The 12044-nt window shown below is 29.5% G+C and overlaps 1 protein-coding gene across 1 annotated transcript in view; it reads right to left on the bottom strand.

The window, feature by feature from the left end:
* The window catches only part of LOC107445338 (serine/threonine-protein kinase meng-po), a 132871-nt gene extending 122921 nt beyond the window's left edge, over positions 1-9950 (bottom strand). The window contains exon 1 of the mRNA XM_043052308.2: positions 9690-9950. The gene's annotated coding sequence lies outside the window, so the exon portion shown is untranslated. The remainder of the gene's footprint in view (positions 1-9689) is intronic.
* Between the last annotated feature and the right edge of the window lie 2094 nt (positions 9951-12044).

Here is a 12044-nt window from a genome sequence, read left to right as displayed (position 1 = left end):
ACTATGGTAAAAAGTGCCAGAGTCCCGGTATTTTTTAAAGTAAAATCCATTTTTACCGAAACATGTTACAGAACAAAAAATTTGATTAATTTTTACAGTAAAAAATACCGTAAAGTCAGTGAACTATTCTTACTAAATTAATATTACTGTAAGAGTTACAGCATAATATTTTACGATAAAAATGGATTTTATGGATGATGCACCCAAAGTGTCGGTACTGTAATTAGATCTAAACATTTTTTACAGTATGAGTTTTGACATTTTATACTGCTGCAACATAGTAATCTTGCTGAATTATTTTTTTATTATTTGCACTGATAACAATTACAATATCTGAACAATACGCTCGCTGCGATTGATTTTATTTTATTTTATAACCGTCGTTGAACAGCCGACTCAATTTTGAGTTTACGACTTCCACTGATCATCTCCGTAAACTTGTAATTTAGAACCCAATCCAGAGGACAAGGGAACTTCTGAATCAAGTATTTTGAGATATTTAGCCTTTGTGGAGGACTTCTTGGTGAAACTCACCCAAAATTGCGTTACATGAAGAGGAAAACCATGTCAACCTCCCACGGTTAGACTGACGGCAAAGTTACTTCAGCCCATGAGCGATGCGATCGCGGTGTGAAATTCGTATCGACCTGTCATAGCTAGGATTCAAACCTGGGTCCCTGATTGACTGGCATAAGAACCATAAACCAAACAGCAGTACCTGCGAAAGTATACTAAAGAAAATCAGATAAAATACTTAGAACCTAACATATTTACAAACTCGTCCATGTTTGCATCAACGCATATTATAATCACCTAACTATCTATTATTTCCAAGACATACAGTTATTTAAAAAAAGCAAACAGAAAGTTGTTTTAATTATTATTACTAGAACCTATTTTATTTTAAAAGCGTTTTTTTCTTCGACACCCCTTTTAGCTAAAATTCTTTTGAATATTTTTATAAGAAATCATGCTTTATTAAATACATGATTATAAACACGAAGTGGTTAAGGCACTGGGCTGTGGTTGTGAATTGCTGGGGTTCGATCTCCAATAGCGGCTTGAAGTCCACTCAGCTTCAGATCGATGAATACCACCTCGCTTGGGAAGGAAAAGGGGCAGTGCTCACCACATTGCCGCAATAAAGACGGTGTTCATGAAATTGTGGATCCTTATTTTCCGAGACCAATCCCTCCCCAATGGCCCACAGCGAGCGGTTGCGGGAATGCTTCAGTTTTTTTTTTCTTTTTTTTAATAAACACAAAGTTGTTGTTGTTGTCAATTTACGTCGCACTAGAGCTGCACAATGGGCTATTGGCGACGGTCTGGGAAACATCCCGGAGGATGATCCGAAGACATGCNTTACCATATCCCCCCCCCCAAAAAAAAAATCCTGGCTACGGTCTTGCCCTTCACCCTTGGCCCACAGCGAGCGGTTGCAGGAATGCTTTAGTTTTTTTTTTTTTTTTTCCTTTTTTTTTTTTTTTTTTAATAAACATGAAGAGAAGATATCCATATCTAACTAAAATTACCATTAACTAATTTTCCGTATCCAAAAAGGGAATTATTCCACTCTTAAAAATAACGTATACCAATTATGAAGAAGTAAAAAAATCCACAACCAAATTTCTGAGTTTTTGGCGATACAATTTTTGATTTATATTTTTTAGCAACACTTAAACATAAGAAACAAATTAAGCAGTGCGTCCTTTTTTCTAAAAAAGAATAAATCCTTTTTCACCTTGCAATGATTTATTGTAAAAGAGTTTACTTAAAAACACATACGGAAAATTCCATTCCGTAAAAAAGAAAAGAAATACACATTAGAAATCATTAGGTAGATTTTTTAGACATTTTCTCTATCTCTCTTTTTTTTATCTCTAAATCCAACAGTCGAATGTGGGGGGGGGAGGCTTTTCGAAGTAAAGAAAACGTTCACAAATCCATTTGGCGTGCAGCCAATGGAAAGCGGTAAGGGGTCTAAAAAAAAAAGGGGCGAAAATTTTTGAGTTATTTTACTTCCTTACTCCTTTTGACACCTTATGATTTTTTTTCATTTTTTCTAAACTCTTTTTTGAAAATAAAAAAAAAGATTTAAAAAGAAGCAGCTATATTTGGATAACACAGAACATGGAAATAGTAATACTCTAGGGTATTTCGAAGTTACGTCAAGTTTCGCGTTGACGTGTAATTTCGTTCTACGATCACGCGAAAGAAAAATATACAAATGTTCTCTAAATCTTTTAAGTTGTGCATGGATATGAAGGAAAAAAAAAACGATATTTTTGACACTTTTAAGTTAAGAAGGCGTCACATAAATATGAAAGGGAGATTCTACGCAATCAACATAGCCGACAACGACCGTCATGCATAAAATAAAACCAGATAAATAATAAAATAACGGCTAAAGAATTTTTCCGTTGCAAATTATTTAAATTCTTTCGAAGATAAATTTTACAGTTGTTTATTTCATATAAGAAAGCATTTTATATTTAATGAGCTAAAAGGTATATTTTATTCTCGTTTGATGCAACGAAATATTTTCAGAAACAGGTAAGTAATTGAAATGCTATCTAGCATGAAATATTTCTTTTTGAATTTCTTTTCTTTCAATTTTCTTTCATTCATCATTTCTTTCTTTTTCATTCTTCATTTCTTTTTTCTTTATTTATTTCGATAATTTGACGTACTCTGTAAAAACTTCGTAATCAAATTTCCATATAAAGTGTGTTACTTTGGGCATCATCCATAAAATCCATTTTTACCGTAAAATATTATACCGTAAATTTTACAGTACGGTATTTAGCAACAGTAAAAATAACGGTATATCAGATTTTTTGTTTCGTAACGTGTAACGGTAAAAATGGATATTATGGTAAAAAGTACCGGCCCCCTGAGTAGCGGAAATTTTTACCGTAAAATATTGTACCGTAATTTTACAGTAATATTTATTTAATTAAAGTGATTCAGCATTTTTACGGCATTTATTACAGTAAAAATTACGGTCTATCAGATTTTTTGTTTCGTAAAGCGTACCGGTAAAAATGGATTTTATGGTAAAAAGTTCCGGCACCCTCAGTACCGGTAATTTTTTACTGTATTATGATTCGGAATTTTTTACCGTGTATTATAAAACTTTAAATAATTTGCCGCTTGTGTTGCAACGCATTTGGCAAAAACGATCGAAAATAATTTACAGTGAGCATCGTTAATAAAATTTCTGGATTTTAAAATTGGCCGTATTTTAATATCAAATTTGCATTAAAGAAACATTACAATATCAAAAATAACATCTAATAAAATCGTGATTGCCGCTAAGCATAGTTTTAGAAATGAAAATAAGTGTTTTTTATTATCCGAATAATTACACGGAGCACAAAAATTCTCATAAAATTACCGCAAAGACATTTCTGGCAAAAAAAAAAAAAACTATAGCTCTGTTTAATAAAAAACCAAAATATACGGTATTTAAATCATTCATTCGGTAATTTTTCCGTTTATATGGTAACGGTTTACCAGAAAATCAGGTTTTTAAAATTATAGTTCTAATTACCTCACATTTTTTAAGATAAACAAAACTCTAAAGTAAATTTAATATAATAAATTATTTTCATGCCATGCTCTAATGTATGATGATAAAACTACCAATTTTTACCACATTCACCAAATTTTTTCACGTATTATAAAAATTACATTTTATTTAGTTTTACCGAAGCGCTTCGGTAAAAATTACCGACCTTTTGGGTGTTCACATAGAACCAGAAACACGGTAAATTTTACCGTATTCAGGTAGTTTTGACCATACTTTTTTTTTTATCAGTACAGAATTTTCCATTTTCTCAAGTTTTAAAAGATGCGTAGCATGTAAATAACAAATTTAATTCTACCACCTACGAACCAAAAGAATAAAGTTACAGCTGTGGATTACACTTTCTTAGTGAAATAGAAAGAAAGAGTTAAAGAAAAAATGCAAGGGAATGGAAAGAAATGCAGGTGAAAACTATTATTGTTTTGGTTGTTATCAGCATAAAACTAATAAAAGTTATCAGGATATTGTTTTTCTAAAAATATTTTTGAATCCTCAATTTAAAGTACTGCTGTTATTACGCTTTTAATTCAAGGGTATAAAACTAAGAAAATTGTTGTTCTCTTATCATTATTATTATAACGTAATTCTGTGCTACATTTTAAAATAAAGTTAATTAGAAAAGTGGTCTTTCAAAGTCGCCATGTCGAAAAAAATTGGGGACCGCTGCTCTAAGGTATCATGATAAAATTGCCAAATATTAGTACATTTACGAATTCAGTATTACAATCAATTTACTTAATCAATAATCACAAATATTATAAAACAATATTTTGCTAATTTTACTAAGATCATTACCAAGGTCCGTAAAAATTAACAAGCTTTTTGATGATCTCATAAAACTAGAAACACGGCAAAGTTTACCATTTACTGGTAGTTTTTCACAATAATTTTTTTTTCTTGGTGCAGCCGCTTTATACAAATCAAAACTAACATAATTTTAATATGCAGCGGGCACTGCATTTCTTTTAAAAAAATTTGGACGCAAAATATAAAATTATAGTTGATCAATAAAATTGGCCTTGGCTTTTTCATAGCAACTGAGAGTATTTTATACCTTATTTTATTTCATAACCATCGTTGAACAGCCGACCCAATTTAGGGTTTACTATTAGCAATGTTCAACTCCATAGCCTTGTAATTTTGAACCCAATCCGGAAGACAAGGGAACTCTCGGATGAAGTATTCAGAGAAATTTGCTTTCGTGGAGGACTTTTTGATGAAACTAACCCGGATTTGAGTTACATGAAGAGGGAAACCACGAAAACCTCCTACGGTTAGCCTGACGGCAAGGGGACTCTAACCCATGATCCGTCTACCACTGAGGATATTTTACGTCAGCACTGTGGTCGGTGCAAGCCGGAAGCGGAATTCGTATCTACCAGAGATCGCTAGGGATCTCTAAGATTTCAAATATAGAATGAATTTTAGAAATAAAAGTTAAAAGAAGAAAAAATTAGAATTTATTTTATCTTACTTATCTCTCACTGTTCAGCAATTTTCATGTACATGAAAATTAATACTTCCGAAAAAGTAACTAATTGTTTTGGCTTTAGGTATTAGTTTTTAATAACTAAAAACTTAACTGAATAGTCACTTATTTTACTTTATTATAAAATACCTTTTTTAAAAAGATCTACAGTTATAATTTGATACTAAAATATAAAACAAAGTTCTATTTATATCGAAGAAATAACATCAAGCCAATGAAATAGATTATCTTTCCTATTAGCTCTTTTGTTCGTTTATTTATTCCGAAAAAAACTAAGTCAGTTTTTAATTAAAAGAGTAATTTAAAAAAAGAAAGAACGAAAAAGAATACCTCACGAAATATAAGTTTTCAAAACAGTATTAATTGCAACAACAAAAATATGTCCAAGCTAATGTTTTCTAAAATGCAGCAGCAGTAATTCTTTTAACATTTTTTGAGATTAAATTTAATTTAGTTTTTTCTTTTTCAGTTTTATTTCTCATCAATATATTTAATTAGTACATCCGATTATTTTGTTGCAAGTAATTAGCAGCAGCTCTTTTTCATTCGAAAAAAAAATATTTAAAAAAAAAAGTTTTACTTTATTACAAACTAAGTTTCAATAAATTAATTTAATAAACTGAGAAGACTTAAATTTATTTTCTTTCAATCGATACAAAATATTTCATTTTTACTATTTTTATTTTTTCATCGCAAGAACAGGTATGGGTCCTACTCACACTGCAAAAAATTTCTCGGAAAAAAATGGTTAAATAACAATTTGTTATTTTCCCATATACAAATAAAACAGCGAAATAACCATAAATAAATAGTATTCAAACTGCTAACTGAGAGAAAAACGGTTTATTAACTGCTTTCATCTAATACGGTTACACATCCAGAATTCTATTGCAAGTTCACCTAATAAAGTCATTTAATTCCTTTCAGCTGCACACATGTCACAGTCAAGAGCGCTAATCTGACAATCTCACGACCGACAGAACGAGAAATCGATCCTCAGAGTTGACACCACAATAATTCCTTAATTCTTTTCAACACAAGAAGAGTTTCCTGCATTCTGTACTCCCGAATTTGTGACCCTGGACTATTAGAACTCGATACGCTCACTCACGTAATAGATGGCATCACAATCTGATTAACACAAAAAAGTTTATTTTCCATCTTTTACGATAAGTGAAACAACCAAATAAACTAATTAAACCACATTCTACGATTCATTTTATAAAACACAACTCAACCTAACAACAATGTAAACGTGTTAATAGTTAAATGAGGTTACCTCAAACATGCTAATTAATTAAAGCTGACGATTTTTTAAATTACGAAATCTGACACGAGAATATACTTGCTCTGAAGAAACATATCCTTTTTCTTGGTGGATTTGGTTTTTTGACACCCAAAAAAATAGAAGGTAGTCGCAATCTAGGAAATATGGTACACATAGTTTGGTCAAGAGAGCGATCCAAAGTTTAGACCTCTTAATGCTAATTATATTTTTTTAGTATTTCACTTACCTCGATAACTTCAAAATTCGATTTCTCAAAATTTGTTCGACCAATTTCATTTAAATTTTGTATTTTGCCATGTAAAATTACATTCTTTAAAATGATATAAAATTTTTATACCTTACTATTCAAAATTATTTAAATTATTATTAAACAAAATAATAAATATTTACTGAAAGTTATTCTTTTCCACAGAAGTTGGATAAACGAATTTTATAATTGTGAGCCAAAAAATTCAATTCGCTTAAAAAGTTCTCGAAATATGGCAAAATACGCAACAACAAAAAGTTTAAATTAGCATTAAGGTTCACACTATGGGGTTAAAGATCACAATTAGGGCTCACACTTTGGAGCTCTCTCTTAACCAAACTATGGGAACCATATTTCCCAGATTGTGACTAACCCCAATAATTATGGTGTCAGAAATCCGAAACCGTTTAAAAATAAAAATAAAAGTATCCTGATTCAGAGAGAGCACGTTTTTGTGTCCAATTTCGTAACTTAAAATATCGTCTGCACTAATTAATTAGCATATTTGAGGTCCCCCTCTCGAACCATTAAGATAGAGTTCTAGAACACGAAGATCCGATCATTAGATCAAAAGTAATTCAGGGTCATCCGTTTTTTTCTTATGAGCATTGAACAAATATACCTAATATAGATAGTGCGATAATAGGCTTTTTACGAGTACCCTAAACGTATAAGTACCACATTTCATTCATATGCACTTTACAGACATTTGCTCCATTAAAAAGAAGATAGCACACAGTGAAATTGACTGAAATTACCGTTTTTATGATAACTTTGATCTCAGCAATTTTTTAATGGTTTTAAGGTTTAAATAAGTTCAAATTAATGTGATAAAAGTTATCAAAAATTTATAGTTAAAAATGTTAATTGACAATTGATTATTATTATTATTGTTGTTTAAATATAAGTAATAAAAATATGTATAAAATTTCTTTCAGAAACCTAAATTTGTATTCTTCTAATAATATTATGTAGGTAGGTACTTTATTCGTGTCACACTAGAGCTGCTCAATGGGCTATTGGCGACGGTCTGGGAAACATCTCTGAGAATGATCAGAAGAGATGACATCACAATTTAGATCCTCTGCAGAGGGGATGACTATTCCGTTTTTATAGCCCGACTACCTGCCCGTGAAGTCCTACCTTCTAATAATTTTAAAGTAAGATATAAAATACATATTCTGCAAACACATATTTTATATCTTATTTTCTAATAATTTTAAAGTGAGATATAAAATACATATTCTGCAAACACATATTTTATATCTTACCTTCTAATAATAAAGTAAGATATAAAATACATATTTTATATCTTACCTTCTAATAATATTAAAGTAAGATATAAAATACATATTCTGCAAACACATATTTTTTATCTTATTTTCTAATAATATTAAAGTAAGATATAAAATACATATTCTGCAAACACTTATTTTTTATCTTACCTTCTAATAATATTAAAGCAAGATATAAAATACATATTCTTCAAACACATATTTTATATCTTACCTTCTAATAATATTAAATTTCAGAATATGTATGAAAAAAATTGAAAACGGAAGCAACAGACATGATAGTTGTCGTTTCATTTGGCCAAAAGCGTAACATTTAAAAAGCAATCATTTTAAAAATAAGTAGATAAATAAAATAAAGTATACAAAACATATAAATAACATTAAAGAAATAATGTGCTTAATATTTTTTTAATATTTAGAATATAAACAATTTATGTATTTTTAAAGAAAAATAATCTTCTTTCTTTAATAAAACAAAACTAACTAAGTATTTTTTTATTTATTTCATAAACACTGTGCATAGCTTTAAAAAAGATAGTCTCTGAAATTTAAATTAAAAGAAACAAATTAAGTAAAACTACAATTCAAAAAGTTGCAGAAAACGACAAAACTACGAATTGTTACAAATTTGTAGAGTTTTAAAGGGTTAAATAGTTTGCAAAACTGTGAAATGATTTTTAAAAAAATTTATAAATATCCCGTATTTAAAAAATAATTCTACGACCGGAAAAATTATTATAAATAAAAAGGCACAGAAAGAAATTGCCATTAAAATACACATATTAAAATAAGATAATATGTTACGAGTGGATTGAATAATTTTTTCAAAAAATCAAAAAAGACCTATATTTATAATACCGGATAAATAAAAAAGCGCAAAAAGAGACTACTATTAAAAAACACAGGTAAAAAAGAGATTCTAATATGTTACAAATGTTTTGAGTTTAAACGGGTTTGAAACTATGAAATATGTTTGTTTTTTTCATGAATTAAAAAACTGAATTTAAGAAATAACTCAACTACCGAAAGAGTCATTAGGAATAAAAAGAAAAAGGCGCCGAAAGAAACTAGTATTAAACCGAACACAAAAAAACGACATGCACTTTTAAAATAAGTTATCCATTATTTAGAGTTAAAACAAACCAAATAAATAAAAAAAATCACGAGTTTGATAGTTAAAATAATTTATGTTTAGATAAAAGGAAACAATATACATTAAATAATGATGGAAGTTACATTTTTATGGAAAGGAAAAACAATTTTTTTGTGTTCGAAATGTCTAAACTATTTAAAGAAATTATGAAGAAAAAATTATAAACACAAGTGAATAATTTTCTCACGGTTTCCGAAATCATTATAAATATTTTTTTTTTAAAAACCAAAGACAAAACTATTATCAAAAAGAAAATAGTTACTATTAAATTCTTAATAAGATGTTTAGAGTAAAAATAAAATTACTTACATAATCGTGAGAACGGTATTTCAAATAATTCCTGTTTATATTATAAAATATGGTATATTTTTATGCAAAAGAAAAATATTTTTCCTATATGCTTAAATTATTTTTCCAAATTATGCTAATAAGTATTTTATTTAATAAACGCGGCGCACATATCTGGATAAATATTTCCACGACCTCAAAGGTCTTTATGAATAAAAAACAAAAGGAACAGAGTCACAAAATATCCTAAAAATAAGCAACCCTGAATCTTGCTCCGCTATTAATAGCAGGCAAAAATCTCTTGTTTTGGTTCAGAATTAGAGCAACTCCAAAATCTTACCTTTATGCTATTAAATCGCTCCGTTTTAAAAACAGGAATACAAACATCAGCCCTGGAAAAGTAAAATCCTTCTCCGGATAAATCCTCAAAAAAGGATCAACACACTCTTTATTTTAACAGTGATCTTCCACGTTCCAAAATAAAAAAATAAAAAGTACTACTTTCAATTGTTGTTTATATTCGCCAATTTCGAAGCACTATCGCATTCACGTCATCAGCTGTGGTGTCTTTTCTCTCTCTGATGGTACTGAGAATCTTCAAGAGTAAGCGCCGCTATGAGGGGGGTTACTCTCGGATTTGAAGTGGGAAAGAGCTGCAAAATTTGGCGAGAAATTACCGGGATGATTCCGGGAAAGATCGTTTTCATGCTGGCATTCTAAAAACCGTCCAGATACGCCAAGAAAAGGTAATGTTTTGATTTCAACCAGTGGTTGGAAGAAACTACTGTACTCGCTACTTATTTTTTTCGTAGTTTGTAGTGGATATTCGAATAATTAGTTACGTTTGAACCTTGTTTCTTTATCAAAGTAACGTAAAAAGTTAAAAGTAACAATAAAGAATCTCTACAAACTAGCTTTTTTTGTAACTCATTACTCACTGCATTAGTTTTTTCAAAAAACTAGTGCAGTACACTGCAATAGTGGTGACTATAGTAGTTTCGTTACTGTACTGGTAGTCAGTGGTCTGAAGAAGCGCACTACGAGTAGCGAAACTACTCTTGTCGCTACTTTATTTCGTAGTTTGTAGTGTAGTGTCAAATTCAATTAGTTACGTTTGAACCTTGTTTCTTTATCTAAGTAACGTAAAATGTTTAAAGTAACACTAAGTTAAAAGTAACAATAAAGAATCGCAACAAACTACCTTTTTTTTTGTAACTCACTACTCACTGCATTAGTTTTTTCAAAAAACTAACGCAGTACATTGCAATAATGATAACTACAGTAGTTTCGTTACTGGTAGTCAGTGGTCTAAAGTAGCGCACTGCAAGTAGTGATACAACTGTAGTCGCTACTTTTTTTCGTAGTTTCCAGGGAGTAGGGCGAAACTAAAAAAACAATTCTTTGTAGCGATTCCTGGCAACTACTTTTAGCGGTAGTTTAGCAAAGAAACTCGGTTCTAATACAACTAATTTTTCGAGTTTGATGGGTACAAATCTTCGCGGGTCTGTCAATGGATGCAATGAAAATGACTCTCCAGCTGAGTGTTAACAGGAACTACGTATTTAAAATCACGTATAACTAATATTTAAACTAGCCATTACCCAAAATGGATCATTAATCACTTTGGTCATGCATTTTCACATGCGAATGTACACTCGTAAAACATTGATGTTATTTAAAAGGAAGGAAACGTATTTTCGATGTACTTTATTTCTTAGAGGAAGTAAAAGAGCATTAAACAATTAAAAAATTGCAACTATTTGATAATTTCGCATTTCTTAAATTAAATAATCGTTGTCAAAAAAGGCATAAACATTTGAAGGTTAAATGAACAAATTCGAAAAAAAAAATTTGGATAATGGATAAATGTTTCTTAATTACTCCTTTACATTTAATAAGTCAATTTCTTATTCCAAACCACTTTGAACATAATTAAATTCTCCAGCTTAAAGTATTGAAATAGTTACTAAATTCCAAATTAGTTTGTAGTTTCTAAATTTAAAAAAAAGAAGTAATAGTTGTAGTTAACTGCATTTGTAACAAAGTGGTTGTAGTTGTTGTAAACAACAAAAGTAATGTAATTTTTCCAACCACTGATTTTAACAGTTCATTTTAAATTCCTGCATCTGTTCACTGAGACAATTAGTCTTAAAAATTAAAGATAATTGGGGACCTCCCCGATAACAGAAATCCTCCAGCAGATTAACAAATCTTCTGCAAATTATTAAAAGAAAAAAAAACTCTAAAATATTACAAAGAGCAGAGACAGAAAAAAAAATTTTTAATTCTTAAATTTACACTCAGTTAGTATTTTTTTTAAACCCTCAACAAAATTTGTTTGCCAATCTACAAATATATAAGCAAAAGAAAAGTGATGAATTGCAAAAATTAAAAATAATGTTCTTCTATCAACCGGAACTTTGAAAAATAAAGTACTGAAAGACAAAAAAAAATTAAAAATTAAATTCCGTAAACTTATTTATAGAACTCGTTTATAGATTATAAAAGGAGTTGATTCATTTTTTTCTTTTTTTTTTTCAAATTTCAATTATTTCATTAATTTAAAAGCGTATGGAAAGTTTTAATTGAAATAACAAATGTTTAACAAAATGCTTTGTGTATGATTTTATTCTAGTGTGCTAATTTTGTTGTACAGTGATCAGAACAAACAACCCTGAATAACTTTTGGTCTAAT

Source organism: Parasteatoda tepidariorum, chromosome 10 (genome assembly GCF_043381705.1).
Source record: "Parasteatoda tepidariorum isolate YZ-2023 chromosome 10, CAS_Ptep_4.0, whole genome shotgun sequence".
In the NCBI taxonomy this organism is placed as follows: Eukaryota; Metazoa; Arthropoda; class Arachnida; order Araneae; family Theridiidae; genus Parasteatoda; species Parasteatoda tepidariorum.
Note: the sequence above shows the minus strand (reverse complement) of the source record. Positions and strands in the feature narration are given on the sequence as shown.